Genomic DNA, 19,386 nt, shown 5'->3' with positions numbered 1-19,386 from the left:
CATCCATTATTTTCTTTGCTCTAGATGGACTTTTCTCTTTCTATTTTTTCCTTGGAGAAATACTTGTTGCATTTTATTGCATGAATCTTACTCTGATAGAAATATGCATATGTTTTTTCTTTTATTTTGGGGGCCTGTATGCTCTCTTTAAGTAATAGTAGTTTTATCTTTCCCTCATGGGGTGCTTAATGATTGTTTTTACGAAACACGGTACGTACGCAGATACCGGTTCACAAATATGTACATACACTCATCCATATGAAAACACACGCACGCACACCCTACTCATATGAGCACCTCCGAGAGACTGAACCAGAAAAAACTGATCCGGCGGGTCTTTGAGATTGACGAAGTTAACATAGGTGCCTCGTTGTCGAAAGAACATCGTCTCCTATTAAAGAATATATTTTGCCTTTATGATATATCAAAGTGTCAAACCTAGAATTTAACTCTGATGGGTTGAGGGTGCCACTGCCCTCCTAATCATTCAACCAGGCACAGACGCCCTTATTCCTAATAAATGCATTTCTCACACAAGTCTTCATTCTGCTGTTTATACCATGGCAATCATAAATACGCCAGCGCCAAGTAATGCAGATACGTACACTTACACGCCACATGGGCAAAGGATGGTCCAATATCTTAATAATCTTAAAATGAAAGACAGACCATGTACAGTGCCCCATCGGAGACAGAGATGCCACCACAAAATGGGCAGACATTTACACCATGGTCCGTAAGCTGTTAAATGTAGATGGGCTGCAGCCCAATAAGGCAGTCCATATAATCTACAATTCCTGAAATCTCAAGGCCCATCACGTTGGCAGCTTGGGACAGCCTTGGGGGATAAAGTTTAGTCCCACATTGCTAGTTGAGAGAGAGTTGGAGTGGTATATAAGGGCTGCTGTTCTAGTCCTTCCAAGTGAGTGAGAATAGAAAGAGCCCTCGCGCACTCCTCCTCCTCCGCCCGCCCCGCCTCGGCTCGGCACGGCACGTCACGCACGTCGCGTTTCGTGACTCGAGTTCGAGTTCGAGTTCGAGACACACTCAAGGAACTGCATGTGCATGCTCGCCGCGTGTCCTGGCTTCCTACGCGTGTCAACGCGGTCGGGTCGGCTTCCTCCCAGGCTATACAAGGAGAACGATCAGATCTGAAAAACAGTACTCTTAGATCTCTCTCGTGAAGTTCCTTTTGCTGTGCTACTCTCTAGTCTTCCCCATCCCGGCGATTGCGTGCACAGCCGTCCGGGAGAGCAGGCCTCCGAAACTCCGTCCGTTGAGATCCTGCACCGGGAGACGGGCGATAAGGTTTTTGGGGAGCGTCTCGGCGCGACTGCTCGTTGCTGTTCGTCTTCTTCATCGACTGTTCGGCTGCTTCATCGACAGATCCGACTACACCATGGGCGACATCAACAACTCCCATGGTGGTGGTGCTGCTGCTGCTGGTGCGACCTTCCCAGTCGCGATGTACGTGATTTCCCTCTCCTACCTTGCACTGCTACTTGTTCCATGTTCAGATCTGATGCATGTGCTTAGTCTGATGTGTATGGTTAAGTATGCTTGTGCATCTGTAATGTTGCTATCGGTAATTAAACTCACACGGAAATTGCCTAATAATCTAACAATCCAAAAACCTTATATGCTTAGGCAATTTTCACCGTCTGGTTTTGCTGCTGCGCTCAAACCGAGCCCGTTTACGGGTTCTCATTTCAAGAGATGGCAGAGTAAGACCCTCTTGTGGCTCACTTCTATGGGCGTGCACCGAGTTGCGGAAGGTACTCCCAGAGGTCCGCTTACTCCTGACGAGGATAAAGCGTTCGGGGATGCCACCGTAATCTTTGTGGGTGCCGTCCTAAGTGTGCTTGGAGACAAGTTGGTTGATGCTTATCTGCACATCCGAAATGGGAAGGAACTGTGGGATGCACTGGACGCTAAGTTTGGTGCTGCCGATGCCGGAGGTGAACTGTACGCTATGGAGCAGTTCAATGACTACAGAATGGTTGAAAACCGATCTGTAGTAGAACAGGCTCATGAGATACAGATCATGGCAAAGGAACTCGAGCTTCTCAAGTGTGTGCTACCGGACAAGTTTGTCGCGGGATGCATTGTCGCTAAGCTTCCCCCTTCATGGAGGAACTTTGCCACTTCCCTGAAACATCGCAGGCATGAGTTTTCTCGTTGAGAATATCATGGGCTCTCACGGATGTTGAGGAGAAGGCGAGGAGCAAAAGACAAACACACTTTGGAGGAACCGATGGACGTTCTGCTGCCAATATGGTACAGAAAAATGCCCACAAGTCCAAGGGAAAGAACAAGGGAGTCTCCCAGACTACCAACTTCAAGAAGAAGGGGAAAACGGAGAAGAAAGATCCTTGCTGGGTGTGTGGCGAGACAGGCCATTGGGCTAATCGTTGTCCACAACGCAAAGGAAAGAAATGTCAGGCTGGACAGAACTCAAATTCTGTCAGCATGGTCATTGGCAACACAGAGGAAGGAACTACAGGGTATGGTAATATGTTACCTACTGTTCTTTCGGTGTTTCAGCCCACGGAATGGTGGGTTGATACAGGGGCCAATGTTCATGTGTGTGCTGACATCTCCATGTTTACCTCTTATCAGGCCCGAGGTTCCTCAGTAATGATAGGGAATGGTTTACATGCTCTTTGTTCGTGGTGTTGGCACGGTAGATGCGAAGTTTACTTCGGGAAAGATCGTGCAACTGAGGAACGTGCTGCATGTCCCTTCTATCAAGAAGAATCTTGTTAGTGGCTCCCGTCTTATGAAAGACGGGTTTAAGTTGGTGTTTGAGTCCAATAAAGTTGTACTGTCTAAGTATGGAACTTTTGTTGGAAAGGGATATGAATGTGAGGGAATGTTTCGCTTCTCTCTAGAAGACTTCTGTGATAATGTTGTGAACCATGTAAGCACTAGTGTTAATGAAACTAATGTTTGGCATTCACGACTTTGTCATGTTAATTTCGGTTGTATGACGCGGCTTGCTGATATGAGTTTAATTCCGAAATTCACCTTTGTCAAAGGCTCTAAGTGCCATGCTTGTGTGCAAGCAAAGCAGCCTCGCAAGCCTCACAAGCCTGCGAAGGAAAGAAACTTGACACCACTAGAGCTCGTGCATTCAGATCTATGTGAGATGAATGGTGAGTTGACAAGAGGTGGAAAGAAATATTTCATGACTTTGATTGATGATTCCACTAGGTACTGTTATGTGTATCTACTGAAATCTAAAGATGAAGCTCTTGATTTCTTTAAAATCTATAAGGCTGAAGTTGAGAACCAACTTGAAAGAAAGATAAAAAGGGTTCGGTCCGATCGTGGTGGAGAGTACTTTTCTAATGAGTTCAATTTATTCTGTGCGGAACATGGTATAATCCATGAGAGGACGCCTCCCAATTCCCCACAATCCAATGGGATTGCGGAAAGGAAAAACCGTACTCTAACAGATTTGGTTAACGCCATGTTAGATATTTTGGGTTTGTCCAAGGAATGGTGGGGGGAGGCTATATTGACTTTGTGTCATGTCCTAAACCGTGTTCCAACCAAGAATAAAGAGATTACCCCATATGAGGAATGGGAAAAGAAAAGACCAACACTCTCCTACCTACGAACTTGGGGTTGTTTGGCAAAAGTGAATTTGCCAATCACCAAAAAGCGAAAGCTTGGACCAAAAACCGTGGATTGTGTCTTTCTTGGCTATGCTGCCCATAGCATTGCTTATAGATTTCTTGTGGTGAAATCTGGAGTGGACGACATGAATGTTGGCACCATCTTTGAATCAAGAGATGCTACATTCTTTGAGGATATATTCCCTATGAGAGATATGCATGGCATGTCTAGTTGGGAATCTGATCCAATACATGAAACTCCTATGGAGTCTGATGAGGAATCTGATGATGAGAGTTCAGATTCTGATGAAGATGACAATGAAGCTCCCACAAGGAGTAAGAGACAAAGGACTGCAAAGTCTTTTGGTAATGATTTCATTGTGTATCTTGTGGATGATACTCCAACTACTATTTCAGAAGCTCTCGCATCTCCTGATGCAGACTACTGGAAGGAAGCGGTTCAAAGCGAGATGGATTCCATCTTGGCTAATGGAACGTGGGAGTTATCTGAGCGTCCTTATGGGTGCAAACCTGTAGGATGTAAATGGGTATTTAAGAAGAAGCTTCGAGCTGATGGTACTATTGAGAAGTACAAAGCTCGGCTTGTGGCCAAAGGCTATACCCAAAAGGAAGGCGAAGATTTCTTCGATACTTACTCACCTGTGGCGAGATTGACCACCATTCGAGTACTACTGTCATTGGCTGCCTCACACGGTCTTCTCGTTCATCAAATGGACGTTAAGACGGCTTTCCTAAATGGAGAGTTGGACGAGGAAATTTACATGGAACAACTTGATGGTTTTGTACTACAAGGTCAAGAAAGAAAGGTGTGTAAATTAAAGAAATCTTTGTATGGTCTTAAACAAGCTCCCAAACAATGGCATGAGAAGTTTGAAAGAACTTTGACATCTGTGGGCTTTGTTGTCAATGAAGCTGACAAATGTGTGTACTACCGCCATGGTGGGGGTGAGGGCGTTGTCCTATGCTTGTATGTGGATGACATACTAATTTTTGGGACAAGTCTCAAAGTGATCGAGGAGGTAAAAACCTTCTTATCTCGGTGTTTCGAGATGAAAGATCTTGGAGAAGCTGATGCTATATTAAACATCAAGCTATTGAGAGATGAGAATAATGGGATTACACTTGTGCAATCTCATTATGTTGAGAAGGTGTTGAACAGATTTGGCTATGCTGATTGCAAATCTTCTCTCACACCTTATGATCCTAGTGTCTTGCTTCGAAAGAATGAAAAGGCAACTAGAGACCAATTGAGATACTCTCAAATTATTGGTTCACTCATGTATTTAGCTTGCGCTACGAGGCCTGATATCTCGTTTGCTGTGTGCAAACTTAGCCGGTTTGTGGCCAACCCGGGAGATGATCATTGGCATGCTCTTGAGAGAGTGATGCACTATCTAAAGGGAACCATGAGTTATGGAATTCATTATACCGGGTATCCAAGAGGACTTGAAGGGTATAGTGATTCCAATTGGATTTCTGATGCTAAAATGAAAGCCACAAGTGGATATGTTTTCACTCTTGGTGGTGGCGCTGTTTCCTGGAAGTCTTGCAAGCAGACCATCTTAACGAGGTCAACTATGGAAGCAGAACTCACAGCATTAGATACAGCTACTGTCGAAGCGGAATGGCTTCGTGAGCTCTTGATGGACTTGCCTATGGTTGAAAAACCAATACCGGCCATCCTCATGAACTGTGATAATCAAACTGTGATTGTCAAAGTGAAAAGTTCTAAGGATAATATGAAAAGTTCCAAACATATCAAGAGGAGACTGAAGTCTGTCAGAAAACTGAAGAACTCCGGAGTGATAGCATTGGATTATGTCCAAAGTGCTAAAAATCTGGCAGATCCTTTCACAACAGGACTATCAAGAAACATGATAGACCTTGCATCGAGGGAGATGGGTTTGAGACCCACTTGAGTTGCCGAGGGGTAACCCAACCTATGTGATCGGAAATTCCGTGAAGTAGGACACAGGGAAAACAAACCGGAGCAAGCGAGTTGAGAGAAAATTTAATACTCCCACTCCGCTGCAGATGCAATTCTCTCATAGCGATCTGTAAGGCGGAGTTGACAATGTCTTAATGTGTTACGAGCGGCTCTTGATGAGCGAAGACGCCGTCCTACTGGGCGATCTTTTGAAGAACACACCTATATGAGTGACACTACTGGTCATAGTGTGGGAGATTTGGGTGAATCTCTAGTAAGCTCATGAAAGGCCGAGGAGTATGACTTATAAGCTCCACCCGAGGGGAAGGCTATGGTAGCCTAGTACCGTGCCGGCATTGAGCGAAACTTGCTGCACAAAGACTAACAATTCAAGGCACAGTCAATTGTTCAGTTGTAGTCAAGCGTAGCACCTTGCCTAGGTGGAAGTTCAACTTAACAGTCTCCACTGAAGTGCAGGTATATTAAACGATAAATGGAACTAATGTGTCATCGATGTGCATATGAGATCTGGTGGGGGATTGTTAAATGTAGATGGGCTGCAGCCCAATAAGGCAGCCCATATAATCTACAATTCTGAAATCTCAAGGCCCATCACGTTGGCAGCTTGGGACAGCCTTGGGGGACAAAGTTTAGTCCCACATTGCTAGTTGGGAGAGAGTTGGAGTGGTATATAAGGGCTGCTGTTCTAGTCCTTCCAAGTGAGTGAAAATAGAAAGAGCCCTCGCGCACTCCTCCTCCTCCGCCCGCCCCGCCTCGGCTCGGCACGTCACGCACGTCGCGTTTCGTGACTCGAGTTCGAGTTTGAGACACACTCAAGGAAGCCTAAATTTTTGCTTGGTGCACCAACTGTGTTGGGTACGTGTCGGCCTGCATGTGCATGCTCGCCGCGTGTCCTGGCTTCCTACGCGTGTCAACGCGGTCGGGTCGGCTTCCTCCCAGGCTATACAAGGAGAACGATCAGATCTGAAAAACAGTACTCTTAGATCTCTCTCGTGAAGTTCCTTTTGCTGTGCTACTCTCTAGTCTTCCCCATCCCGGCGATTGCGTGCACAGCCGTCCGGGAGAGCAGGCCTCCGAAACTCCGTCCGTTGAGATCCTGCACCGGGAGACGGGCGATAAGGTTTTTGGGGAGCGTCTCGGCGCGACTGCTCGTTGCTGTTCGTCTTCTTCATCGACGGTTCGGCTGCTTCATCGACAGATCCGACTACACCATGGGCGACATCAACAACTCCCATGGTGGTGGTGCTGCTGCTGCTGGTGCGACCTTCCCGGTCGCGATGTACGTGATTTCCCTCTCCTACCTTGCACTGCTACTTGTTCCATGTTCAGATCTGATGCATGTGCTTAGTCTGATGTGTATGGTTAAGTATGCTTGTGCATCTGTAATGTTGCTATCGGTAATTAAACTCACACGGAAATTGCCTAATAATCTAACAATCCAAAAACCTTATATGCTTAGGCAATTTTCACCGTCTGGTTTCTTCTTTGCGCTCAAACCGAGCCCGTTTACGGGTTCTCATTTCAAGAGATGGCAGAGTAAGACCCTCTTGTGGCTCACTTCTATGGGCGTGCACCGAGTTGCGGAAGGTACTCCCAGAGGTCCGCTTACTCCTGACGAGGATAAAGCGTTCGGGGATGCCACCGTAATCTTTGTGGGTGCCGTCCTAAGTGTGCTTGGAGACAAGTTGGTTGATGCTTATCTGCACATCCGAAATGGGAAGGAACTGTGGGATGCACTGGACGCTAAGTTTGGTGCTGCCGATGCCGGAGGTGAACTGTACGCTATGGAGCAGTTCAATGACTACAGAATGGTTGAAAACCGATCTATAGTAGAACAGGCTCATGAGATACAGATCATGGCAAAGGAACTCGAGCTTCTCAAGTGTGTGCTACCGGACAAGTTTGTCGCGGGATGCATTGTCGCTAAGCTTCCCCCTTCATGGAGGAACTTTGCCACTTCCCTGAAACATCAGAGGCATGAGTTTTCTGTTGAGAATATCATGGGCTCTCTGGATGTTGAGGAGAAGGCGAGGGCAAAAGACAAACACACTGGAGGAACCGATGGACGTTCTGCTGCCAATATGGTACAGAAAAATGCCCACAAGTCCAAGGGAAAGAACAAGGGAGTCTCCCAGACTACCAACTTCAAGAAGAAGGGGAAAACGGAGAAGAAAGATCCTTCATTTGGGTGTGTGGCGAGACAGGCCATTGGGCTAATCGTTGTCCACAACGCAAAGGAAAAAAATGTCGATGGAGACGAACTCAAATTCTCGGCATGGTCATTGGCAACACAGAGGAAGGAACTACAGGGTATGGTAATATGTTACCTACTGTTCTTTCGGTGTTTCAGCCCACGGAATGGTGGGTTGATACAGGGGCCAATGTTCATGTGTGTGCTGACATCTCCATGTTTACCTCTTATCAGGCCCGAGGTTCCTCAGTAATGATAGGGAATGGTTTACATGCTACTGTTCGTGGTGTTGGCACGGTAGATCTGAAGTTTACTTCGGGAAAGATCGTGCAACTGAGGAACGTGCTGCATGTCCCTTCTATCAAGAAGAATCTTGTTAGTGGCTCCCGTCTTATGAAAGACGGGTTTAAGTTGGTGTTTGAGTCCAATAAAGTTGTACTGTCTAAGTATGGAACTTTTGTTGGAAAGGGATATGAATGTGAGGGAATGTTTCGCTTCTCTCTAGAAGACTTCTGTGATAATGTTGTGAACCATGTAAGAACTAGTGTTAATGAAACTAATGTTTGGCATTCACGACTTTGTCATGTTAATTTCGGTTGTATGACGCGGCTTGCTGATATGAGTTTAATTCCGAAATTCACCTTTGTCAAAGGCTCTAAGTGCCATGCTTGTGTGCAAGCAAAGCAGCCTCGCAAGCCTCACAAGCCTGCGAAGGAAAGAAACTTGACACCACTAGAGCTCGTGCATTCAGATCTATGTGAGATGAATGGTGAGTTGACAAGAGGTGGAAAGAAATATTTCATGACTTTGATTGATGATTCCACTAGGTATTGTTATGTGTATCTACTGAAATCTAAAGATGAAGCTCTTGATTTCTTTAAAATCTATAAGGCTGAAGTTGAGAACCAACTTGAAAGAAAGATAAAAAGGGTTCGGTCCGATCGTGGTGGAGAGTACTTTTCTAATGAGTTCAATTTATTCTGTGCGGAACATGGTATAATCCATGAGAGGACGCCTCCCAATTCCCCACAATCCAATGGGATTGCGGAAAGGAAAAACCGTACTCTAACAGATTTGGTTAACGCCATGTTAGATGTTTCGGGTTTGTCCAAGGAATGGTGGGGGGAGGCTATATTGACTTCGTGTCATGTCCTAAACTGTGTTCCAACCAAGAATAAAGAGATTACCCCATATGAGGAATGGGAAAAGAAAAGACCAACACTCTCCTACCTACGAACTTGGGGTTGTTTGGCAAAAGTGAATTTGCCAATCACCAAAAAGCGAAAGCTTGGACCAAAAACCGTGGATTGTGTCTTTCTTGGCTATGCTGCCCATAGCATTGCTTATAGATTTCTTGTGGTGAAATCTGGAGTGGACGACATGAATGTTGGCACCATCTTTGAATCAAGAGATGCTACATTCTTTGAGGATATATTCCCTATGAGAGATATGCATGGCATGTCTAGTTGGGAATCTGATCCAATACATGAAACTCCTATGGAGTCTGATGAGGAATCTGATGATGAGAGTTCAGATTCTGATGAAGATGACAATGAAGCTCCCACAAGGAGTAAGAGACAAAGGACTGCAAAGTCTTTTGGTAATGATTTCATTGTGTATCTTGTGGATGATACTCCAACTACCATTTCAGAAGCTCTCGCATCTCCTGATGCAGACTACTGGAAGGAAGCGGTTCAAAGCGAGATGGATTCCATCTTGGCTAATGGAACGTGGGAGTTATCTGAGCGTCCTTATGGGTGCAAACCTGTAGGATGTAAATGGGTATTTAAGAAGAAGCTTCGAGCTGATGGTACTATTGAGAAGTACAAAGCTCGGCTTGTGGCCAAAGGCTATACCCAAAAGGAAGGCGAAGATTTCTTCGATACTTACTCACCTGTGGCGAGATTGACCACCATTCGAGTACTACTGTCATTGGCTGCCTCACACGGTCTTCTCGTTCATCAAATGGACGTTAAGACGGCTTTCCTAAATGGAGAGTTGGACGAGGAAATTTACATGGAACAACTTGATGGTTTTGTACTACAAGGTCAAGAAAGAAAGGTGTGTAAATTAAAGAAATCTTTGTATGGTCTTAAACAAGCTCCCAAACAATGGCATGAGAAGTTTGAAAGAACTTTGACATCTGTGGGCTTTGTTGTCAATGAAGCTGACAAATGTGTGTACTACCGCCATGGTGGGGTGAGGGCGTTGTCCTATGCTTGTATGTGGATGACATACTAATTTTTGGGACAAGTCTCAAAGTGATCGAGGAGGTAAAAACCTTCTTATCTCGGTGTTTCAAGATGAAAGATCTTGGAGAAGCTGATGTTATATTAAACATCAAGCTATTGAGAGATGAGAATAATGGGATTACACTTGTGCAATCTCATTATGTTGAGAAGGTGTTGAACAGATTTGGCTATGCTGATTGCAAATCTTCTCTCACACCTTATGATCCTAGTGTCTTGCTTCGAAAGAATGAAAAGGCAACTAGAGACCAATTGAGATACTCTCAAATTATTGGTTCACTCATGTATTTAGCTTGCGCTACGAGGCCTGATATCTCGTTTGCTGTGTGCAAACTTAGCCGGTTTGTGGCCAACCCGGGAGATGATCATTGGCATGCTCTTGAGAGAGTGATGCACTATCTAAAGGGAACCATGAGTTATGGAATTCATTATACCGGGTATCCAAGAGGACTTGAAGGGTATAGTGATTCCAATTGGATTTCTGATGCTAAAATGAAAGCCACAAGTGGATATGTTTTCACTCTTGGTGGTGGCGCTGTTTCCTGGAAGTCTTGCAAGCAGACCATCTTAACGAGGTCAACTATGGAAGCAGAACTCACAGCATTAGATACAGCTACTGTCGAAGCGGAATGGCTTCGTGAGCTCTTGATGGACTTGCCTATGGTTGAAAAACCAATACCGGCCATCCTCATGAACTGTGATAATCAAACTGTGATTGTCAAAGTGAAAAGTTCTAAGGATAATATGAAAAGTTCCAAACATATCAAGAGGAGACTGAAGTCTGTCAGAAAACTGAAGAACTCCGGAGTGATAGCATTGGATTATGTCCAAAGTGCTAAAAATCTGGCAGATCCTTTCACAAAAGGACTATCAAGAAACATGATAGACCTTGCATCGAGGGAGATGGGTTTGAGACCCACTTGAGTTGCCGAGGGGGTAACCCAACCTATGTGATCGGAAATTCCGTGAAGTAGGACCTGGGAAAACAAACCGGAGCAACTGAGTTGAGAGAAAATTTAATACTCCCACTCCGCTGCAGATGCAATTCTCTCATAGCGACTGTAAGGCAGGTTGACAATGTCTTAATGTGTTCTGAGCGGCTCTTGATGAGCGAAGACGCCGTCCTACAGGGCGATCTTTTGAAGAACACACCTATATGAGTGACACTACTGGTCATAGTGTGGGAGATTTGGGTGAATCTCTAGTAAGCTCATGAAAGGCCGAGGAGTATGACTTATAAGCTCCACCCGAGGGGAAGGCTATGGTAGCCTAGTACCGTGCCGGCATTGAGCGAAACTTGCTGCACAAAGACTAACAATTCAAGGCACAGTCAATTGTTCAGTTGTAGTCAAGCGTAGCACCTTGCCTAGGTGGAAGTTCAACTTAACAGTCTCCACTGAAGTGCAGGTATATTAAACAGTAAATGGAACTAATGTGTCATCTGATGTGCATATGAGATCTGGTGGGGGATTGTTAAATGTAGATGGGCTGCAGCCCAATAAGGCAGCCCATATAATCTACAATTCCTGAAATCTCAAGGCCCATCACGTTGGCAGCTTGGGACAGCCTTGGGGGACAAAGTTTAGTCCCACATTGCTAGTTGGGAGAGAGTTGGAGTGGTATATAAGGGCTGCTGTTCTAGTCCTTCCAAGTGAGTGAAAATAGAAAGAGCCCTCGCGCACTCCTCCTCCTCCGCCCGCCCCGCCTCGGCTCGGCACGTCACGCACGTCGCGTTTCGTGACTCGAGTTCGAGTTCGAGACACACTCAAGGAAGCCTAAATTTTTGCTTGGTGCACCAACTGTGTTGGGTACGTGTCGGCCTGCATGTGCATGCTCGCCGCGTGTCCTGGCTTCCTACGCGTGTCAACGCGGTCGGGTCGGCTTCCTCCCAGGCTATACAAGGAGAACGATCAGATCTGAAAAACAGTACTCTTAGATCTCTCTCGTGAAGTTCCTTTTGCTGTGCTACTCTCTAGTCTTCCCCATCCCGGCGATTGCGTGCACAGCCGTCCGGGAGAGCAGGCCTCCGAAACTCCGTCCGTTGAGATCCTGCACCGGGAGACGGGCGATAAGGTTTTTGGGGAGCGTCTCGGCGCGACTGCTCGTTGCTGTTCGTCTTCTTCATCGACGGTTCGGCTGCTTCATCGACAGATCCGACTACACCATGGGCGACATCAACAACTCCCATGGTGGTGGTGGTGCTGCTGCTGGTGCGACCTTCCCGGTCGCGATGTACGTGATTTCCCTCTCCTACCTTGCACTGCTACTTGTTCCATGTTCAGATCTGATGCATGTGCTTAGTCTGATGTGTATGGTTAAGTATGCTTGTGCATCTGTAATGTTGCTATCGGTAATTAAACTCACACGGAAATTGCCTAATAATCTAACAATCCAAAAACCTTATATGCTTAGGCAATTTTCACCGTCTGGTTTTGCTGCTGCGCTCAAACCGAGCCCGTTTACGGGTTCTCATTTCAAGAGATGGCAGAGTAAGACCCTCTTGTGGCTCACTTCTATGGGCGTGCACCGAGTTGCGGAAGGTACTCCCAGAGGTCCGCTTACTCCTGACGAGGATAAAGCGTTCGGGGATGCCACCGTAATCTTTGTGGGTGCCGTCCTAAGTGTGCTTGGAGACAAGTTGGTCGATGCTTATCTGCACATCCGAAATGGGAAGGAACTGTGGGATGCACTGGACGCTAAGTTTGGTGCTGCCGATGCCGGAGGTGAACTGTACGCTATGGAGCAGTTCAATGACTACAGAATGGTTGAAAACCGATCTGTAGTAGAACAGGCTCATGAGATACAGATCATGGCAAAGGAACTCGAGCTTCTCAAGTGTGTGCTACCGGACAAGTTTGTCGCGGGATGCATTGTCGCTAAGCTTCCCCCTTCATGGAGGAACTTTGCCACTTCCCTGAAACATCAGAGGCATGAGTTTTCTGTTGAGAATATCATGGGCTCTCTGGATGTTGAGGAGAAGGCGAGGGCAAAAGACAAACACACTGGAGGAACCGATGGACGTTCTGCTGCCAATATGGTACAGAAAAATGCCCACAAGTCCAAGGGAAAGAACAAGGGAGTCTCCCAGACTACCAACTTCAAGAAGAAGGGGAAAACGGAGAAGAAAGATCCTTGCTGGGTGTGTGGCGAGACAGGCCATTGGGCTAATCGTTGTCCACAACGCAAAGGAAAAAAATGTCAGGCTGGACAGAACTCAAATTCTGTCAGCATGGTCATTGGCAACACAGAGGAAGGAACTACAGGGTATGGTAATATGTTACCTACTGTTCTTTCGGTGTTTCAGCCCACGGAATGGTGGGTTGATACAGGGGCCAATGTTCATGTGTGTGCTGACATCTCCATGTTTACCTCTTATCAGGCCCGAGGTTCCTCAGTAATGATAGGGAATGGTTTACATGCTACTGTTCGTGGTGTTGGCACGGTAGATCTGAAGTTTACTTCGGGAAAGATCGTGCAACTGAGGAACGTGCTGCATGTCCCTTCTATCAAGAAGAATCTTGTTAGTGGCTCCCGTCTTATGAAAGACGGGTTTAAGTTGGTGTTTGAGTCCAATAAAGTTGTACTGTCTAAGTATGGAACTTTTGTTGGAAAGGGATATGAATGTGAGGGAATGTTTCGCTTCTCTCTAGAAGACTTCTGTGATAATGTTGTGAACCATGTAAGAACTAGTGTTAATGAAACTAATGTTTGGCATTCACGACTTTGTCATGTTAATTTCGGTTGTATGACGCGGCTTGCTGATATGAGTTTAATTCCGAAATTCACCTTTGTCAAAGGCTCTAAGTGCCATGCTTGTGTGCAAGCAAAGCAGCCTCGCAAGCCTCACAAGCCTGCGAAGGAAAGAAACTTGACACCACTAGAGCTCGTGCATTCAGATCTATGTGAGATGAATGGTGAGTTGACAAGAGGTGGAAAGAAATATTTCATGACTTTGATTGATGATTCCACTAGGTATTGTTATGTGTATCTACTGAAATCTAAAGATGAAGCTCTTGATTTCTTTAAAATCTATAAGGCTGAAGTTGAGAACCAACTTGAAAGAAAGATAAAAAGGGTTCGGTCCGATCGTGGTGGAGAGTACTTTTCTAATGAGTTCAATTTATTCTGTGCGGAACATGGTATAATCCATGAGAGGACGCCTCCCAATTCCCCACAATCCAATGGGATTGCGGAAAGGAAAAACCGTACTCTAACAGATTTGGTTAACGCCATGTTAGATGTTTCGGGTTTGTCCAAGGAATGGTGGGGGGAGGCTATATTGACTTCGTGTCATGTCCTAAACCGTGTTCCAACCAAGAATAAAGAGATTACCCCATATGAGGAATGGGAAAAGAAAAGACCAACACTCTCCTACCTACGAACTTGGGGTTGTTTGGCAAAAGTGAATTTGCCAATCACCAAAAAGCGAAAGCTTGGACCAAAAACCGTGGATTGTGTCTTTCTTGGCTATGCTGCCCATAGCATTGCTTATAGATTTCTTGTGGTGAAATCTGGAGTGGACGACATGAATGTTGGCACCATCTTTGAATCAAGAGATGCTACATTCTTTGAGGATATATTCCCTATGAGAGATATGCATGGCATGTCTAGTTGGGAATCTGATCCAATACATGAAACTCCTATGGAGTCTGATGAGGAATCTGATGATGAGAGTTCAGATTCTGATGAAGATGACAATGAAGCTCCCACAAGGACTAAGAGATAAATGACTGCAAAGTCTTTTGGTAATGATTTCATTGTGTATCTTGTGGATGATACTCCAACTACCATTTCAGAAGCTCTCGCATCTCCTGATGCAGACTACTGGAAGGAAGCGGTTCAAAGCGAGATGGATTCCATCTTGGCTAATGGAACGTGGGAGTTATCTGAGCGTCCTTATGGGTGCAAACCTGTAGGATGTAAATGGGTATTTAAGAAGAAGCTTCGAGCTGATGGTACTATTGAGAAGTACAAAGCTCGGCTTGTGGCCAAAGGCTATACCCAAAAGGAAGGCGAAGATTTCTTCGATACTTACTCACCTGTGGCGAGATTGACCACCATTCGAGTACTACTGTCATTGGCTGCCTCACACGGTCTTCTCGTTCATCAAATGGACGTTAAGACGGCTTTCCTAAATGGAGAGTTGGACAACTTGATGGTTTTGTACTACAAGGTCAAGAAAGAAAGGTGTGTAAATTAAAGAAATCTTTGTATGGTCTTAAACAAGCTCCCAAACAATGGCATGAGAAGTTTGAAAGAACTTTGACATCTGTGGGCTTTGTTGTCAATGAAGCTGACAAATGTGTGTACTACCGCCATGGTGGGGGTGAGGGCGTTGTCCTATGCTTGTATGTGGATGACATACTAATTTTTGGGACAAGTCTCAAAGTGATCGAGGAGGTAAAAACCTTCTTATCTCGGTGTTTCGAGATGAAAGATCTTGGAGAAGCTGATGTTATATTAAACATCAAGCTATTGAGAGATGAGAATAATGGGATTACACTTGTGCAATCTCATTATGTTGAGAAGGTGTTGAACAGATTTGGCTATGCTGATTGCAAATCTTCTCTCACACCTTATGATCCTAGTGTCTTGCTTCGAAAGAATGAAAAGGCAACTAGAGACCAATTGAGATACTCTCAAATTATTGGTTCACTCATGTATTTAGCTTGCGCTACGAGGCCTGATATCTCGTTTGCTGTGTGCAAACTTAGCCGGTTTGTGGCCAACCCGGGAGATGATCATTGGCATGCTCTTGAGAGAGTGATGCGCTATCTAAAGGGAACCATGAGTTATGGAATTCATTATACCGGGTATCCAAGAGGACTTGAAGGGTATAGTGATTCCAATTGGATTTCTGATGCTAAAATGAAAGCCACAAGTGGATATGCTTTCACTCTTGGTGGTGGCGCTGTTTCCTGAAAGTCTTGCAAGCAGACCATCTTAACGAGGTCAACTATGGAAGCAGAACTCACAGCATTAGATACAGCTACTGTCGAAGCGGAATGGCTTCGTGAGCTCTTGATGGACTTGCCTATGGTTGAAAAACCAATACCGGCCATCCTCATGAACTGTGATAATCAAACTGTGATTGTCAAAGTGAAAAGTTCTAAGGATAATATGAAAAGTTCCAAACATATCAAGAGGAGACTGAAGTCTGTCAGAAAACTGAAGAACTCCGGAGTGATAGCATTGGATTATGTCCAAAGTGCTAAAAATCTGGCAGATCCTTTCACAAAAGGACTATCAAGAAACATGATAGACCTTGCATCGAGGGAGATGGGTTTGAGACCCACTTGAGTTGCCGAGGGGGTAACCCAACCTATGTGATCGGAAATTCCGTGAAGTAGGACCTGGAAAAACAAACCGGAGCAACTGAGTTGAGAGAAAATTTAATACTCCCACTCCGCTGCAGATGCAATTCTCTCATAGCGACTGTAAGGCAGGTTGACAATGTCTTAATGTGTTCTGAGCGGCTCTTGATGAGCGAAGACGCCGTCCTACAGGGCGATCTTTTGAAGAACACACCTATATGAGTGACACTACTGGTCATAGTGTGGGAGATTTGGGTGAATCTCTAGTAAGCTCATGAAAGGCCGAGGAGTATGACTTATAAGCTCCACCCGAGGGGAAGGCTATGGTAGCCTAGTACCGTGCCGGCATTGAGCGAAACTTGCTGCACAAAGACTGACAATTCAAGGCACAGTCAATTGTTCAGTTGTAGTCAAGCGTAGCACCTTGCCTAGGTGGAAGTTCAACTTAACAGTCTCCACTGAAGTGCAGGTATATTAAACAGTAAATGGAACTAATGTGTCATCTGATGTGCATATGAGATCTGGTGGGGGATTGTTAAATGTAGATGGGCTGCAGCCCAATAAGGCAGCCCATATAATCTACAATTCCTGAAATCTCAAGGCCCATCACGTTGGCAGCTTGGGACAGCCTTGGGGGACAAAGTTTAGTCCCACATTGCTAGTTGGGAGAGAGTTGGAGTGGTATATAAGGGCTGCTGTTCTAGTCCTTCCAAGTGAGTGAAAATAGAAAGAGCCCTCGCGCACTCCTCCTCCTCCACCCGCCCCGCCTCGGCTCGGCACGTCACGTCACGCACGTCGCGTTTCGTGACTCGAGTTCGAGTTCGAGACACACTCAAGGAAGCCTAAATTTTTGCTTGGTGCACCAACTGTTTGGGTACGTGTCGGCCTGCATGTGCATGCTCGCCGCGTGTCCTGGCTTCCTACGCGTGTCAACGCGGTCGGGTCGGCTTCCTCCCAGGCTATACAAGGAGAACGATCAGATCTGAAAAACAGTACTCTTAGATCTCTCTCGTGAAGTTCCTTTTGCTGTGCTACTCTCTAGTCTTCCCCATCCCGGCGATTGCGTGCACAGCCGTCCGGGAGAGCAGGCCTCCGAAACTCCGTCCGTTGAGATCCTGCATCGGGAGACGGGCGATAAGGTTTTTGGGGAGCGTCTCGGCGCGACTGCTCGTTGCTGTTCGTCTTCTTCATCGACGGTTCGGCTGCTTCATCGACAGATCCGACTACACCATGGGCGACATCAACAACTCCCATGGTGGTGGTGCTGCTGCTGCTGGTGCGACCTTTCCGGTTGCGATGTACGTGATTTCCCTCTCCTACCTTGCACTGTTACTTGTTCCATGTTCAGATCTGATGCATGTGCTTAGTCTGATGTGTATGGTTAAGTATGTTTGTGCATCTGTAATGTTGCTATCGGTAATTAAACTCACACGAAAATTGCCTAATAATCTAACATAAGCTACATTAGCAAGCACCGGAGAGGATATACACCGCCCAATCACATGCCGTAAACTTGTGCAAATATACAAATAAATGGATCCACTCACAAATCGACCTGCCTAAGGTTTATGACCATTTTATTTTCAAAATCCAGTGCATTTTGAAAGAAAAAAAACCCTATCCTTTTCTTCAAAGAGCATCGCCCATAAATATCATCTTCTATTTGCTTCTGCACAGTATATATTTATGGGCTCCATAGTTGGTGCCCTTTCAGCGAAAAACCTTGTGCCGAGGAAGAGATAAGCTGAGAGGTAACCTTTGCAAGTAGACGTAGCACTTCCATATCTATCATTGTCTATCTTTTTGAAACGTATATCTATCATTATCGTCCAAGGGTGGCACTGAATTGACACGACATATAATCTTCTTATACCCTACTAATGCCGCAATTGTTAAATAATTTAGTGTGCCCAGTTTTGCCTTTTGTTTCTTATTGCTAGTGGAGTGCTAGTCACTCCACGGAGTATCGACCCCTGCCTCCAGTTTTGAATAGAAGTTCTCTGGAATAAAAGAGTGAACGTATGAAAGATGGCTTGATGCCGGGATTATTTTTTGGGATGCTGTGAATTGCAAAGTAAGTGGGTTAATACGTCAGCTTGTTCTCAGGGAAGAGTTGACATATTTGTTTATTTTCATGGTTTTCGCCTGTTAATTACATATATTTCTTTCGCAAAACAATAACATATAATTCCACTTATGTTACTCCCTCCAGTATCCTATACTACCTAGGTTTCGATGAATGAGACGCAGTCCTATACTAACCCAGGCCTGCCAACACTGAAGAGTGGTGACTGCACGCTACGAAGATAGCGCCGAAGAACCTAAGACATGACTTTGACACGGTAATCTTGACACATCGGTGGGTAATGGGATGAAGACTCCTTTTTGGCATGCTCCTTGGCTTGATGGGAGAAAGCCAATTGAGATCGCGCCTCTTATCTTTGCCTCTTCCAAGCGCAAGAATTGGAAGGTTGCACATGCTCTACAAAACAATGCTTGGGTTCACAAAGTGGGTTTGGGGGATGGCTTCTCTTTCGAGCATCTATCCCAATTTGTGGAACTATGGGGCCTCATACAAAATTTCCACCTCAATGACAACATTGAGGACGACATCACTTGGAAACTAACCGAGAGTGGACACTATTCCACTAAGTCCGCCTACGACTTGCAATTTCTGGGTTCCACCTTCTCAAGCCTATACAAGTCCATGTGGAAGATGTGGGCGCCCCCAAAGATTAAGTTGTTTACCTGGCTTGCTTTCCAAAATAGAATTTGGACATCCGACCGCTTGGCAAAACGTGGGTGGCCAAACTGTGGGGTTTGTCCTTTATGCAAACAATGCACGGAGTCGGTCGATCACCTTCTTGTCCATTGCCGCTTCACCTTGCGTCTCTGGGACATGGCCAAAGATGGATTCGACATTCCGACTACTCATGCCAATAGTTGGACGGGTTTCTCCTTCCCGGAATGGTGGACCATGATATCTACGGGGCATAACCGCAAGGGTTTGGCGTCTCTTGCCATGCTCATTATTTGGGAGGTT

This window comes from Lolium perenne, chromosome 7 (assembly GCF_019359855.2).
Source record: "Lolium perenne isolate Kyuss_39 chromosome 7, Kyuss_2.0, whole genome shotgun sequence".
Classification (NCBI taxonomy): domain Eukaryota; kingdom Viridiplantae; phylum Streptophyta; class Magnoliopsida; order Poales; family Poaceae; genus Lolium; species Lolium perenne.
This window is presented reverse-complemented; position numbering follows the sequence as displayed.